This window comes from Myotis davidii, unplaced genomic scaffold (genome assembly GCF_000327345.1).
Source record: "Myotis davidii unplaced genomic scaffold, ASM32734v1 scaffold32, whole genome shotgun sequence".
Lineage (NCBI taxonomy): Eukaryota > Metazoa > Chordata > Mammalia > Chiroptera > Vespertilionidae > Myotis > Myotis davidii.
In genome coordinates this window covers 8,351,177-8,353,195 of record NW_006286587.1, presented here as the reverse complement: position 1 = coordinate 8,353,195, position 2,019 = coordinate 8,351,177, and the positions used below count along the sequence as shown (strand labels likewise).

General features: G+C 38.4%; 1 pseudogene; it reads left to right on the top strand.

Moving 5' to 3' along the window:
• The first annotated feature begins 1,237 nt into the window (after positions 1-1,237).
• LOC102771319 lies at positions 1,238-1,774 on the top strand (annotated as a pseudogene).
• Positions 1,775-2,019: the final 245 nt, after the last annotated feature.

Genomic DNA, 2,019 nt, shown 5'->3' with positions numbered 1-2,019 from the left:
AATCAATAATACAACTTATATAGTTCAAACTGAAGAAAACTGTTAATTCAGCCATTTTTGACTTACAAAACTAGCAATTTCATGTCAACCAACCTAACATTATTAAGTACTTTTCACATGTCAGGCACTATTTTATATGGATTGTCTTATTTAATCTTTACACGTACTCTATAAAATAGACACTGTCATCTTCATTTTACCAATGAGGAAATACAGATTTTAAAAGTATCTGTTGAAGGAATAAATAAAAGGAAGGAAAACATTTCTCAAAGTCACATGACCAATACATGGTAAGATAAGAATTTGAGTTTAAATTGGCTCAATCCCTCTGCCACTGTACTTTCTACAATGGGAAGCAGACAGTAATGACATTTATCAAGTATTCACTAGGCATCACGTTGTTCTATGACCTTTACATGCCTTATCTCATTTAATCATCACATATAACCCCATGAGGTTGATGTGATTTATGCATGGGGAAGCCAAAGAACTCAAATGCTCAGTAATTTAACCAAGACAATACAGAAAGTAAATTTCCAGGCCAGAATTTGAACCCAGGCAATACTCCAGAAACCATAATCAATTATACATGGCACCTTTCAAAGAACTGAGAAAAGAGAAATGGAAGGAGAGAATGGAGTTTCCATATACAGAATCCTAGTGAATGTTTTGTATCTCTAAGTGTCTCAATTAACCCAGATTCATTGTGTAAAAAACAAAACAAAAAACAAACAAAAAAATAACACACCCTGGTTTTATAAAGGCTCTTACTTCCAAAAAGGGCATCTCTGTCCACATTATTACATGTCATCTTTGGGGAAACCAGGTTAACCTCCTTATGGAGACATGGCAGGTGACCATTCTGCGAGGTCCTTGGAGAAACCCCACATTCTCTACAGCAGCTGACCACTGCAGTCTGAGATTTCCACTATCGGTGTCACGCCTCTGAATTAAGGCATCATCACCTGCAAACCCTTGTAAAAATGCAAAGGTGTTGCCTGTGAAGATTAATATTACGCAAACTTAAATTAGGGTACACAAACTTAGGGGCAAAGAGAAACAATATATAAAGAAAACAATGGAAGTGAGCCTGGTGTCGTATGAGAGGGGTTGGTGGGGACTGTGACAAATCCAAGCATACATTTCCCCTCTAAATGGGGATTCTGGTACTAATGTCAAAGCATTTGGCGTCATTGACAATGACAGATGTCGTTACTTACAAAAGAAGACAACAGGGCTCTTTCTGATCTGCCATCTGCAGTGGAGTCGCCGCCAAGATGCAGATTAACGTGAAAACCCTCACAGGGAAGACCATCCCTCTGGAGGTTGAACCCTCAGATACGATAGAAAACGGAAAGGCCAAGATCCAGGATAAGGAAGGAATTCCTCCTGATCAGCGGACTGATCTTTGCTGGCAAGCAACTGGAAGATGGACGTACTTTGTCTGACTACAACATTCAAACGGAATCCACTCTTCATCTTGTGTTGAGACTTCGTGGTGGTGTTAAGAAAAGGGAGAAGTCTTACACCACTCCCAAGAAGAACAAGCATAAGAGAAAGAAGGTGAAGCTGGCTGTCCTGAAATACTACAGCGTGGATGAGAATGGCAAAGTCAGTCGCCTTCGTCGGGAGTGCCCTGCAGAAGAATGTGGTGCTGGAGTGTTTATGGCCAGCCACGTTGACAGACGTTATTGTGGCAATGTTGTCTGGCCTATTGCTTCAACAAACCAGAATATAAGTAATTATATTTGGGTTAATAAAAGACATGAACTAACATTTAATTGTTGAATATTATTCCAGTGAATTTTTTAAGCATCAAAAGTTGATGGATCAAATTGATAAACTATACTTTGGCAGAAGAATTCCATTATATTTAATATCAGCTGTCTAGATATTAAACCAGTTTGTGTTTCTGTCAAGAAAAAAAAAAAGACAACACAACTAGATATTTGGGGGTAACTTTCCCTGTACAATATTACCAAGAAAAATAAAACTGGTCTGTGGGCTAGAATTGATGTG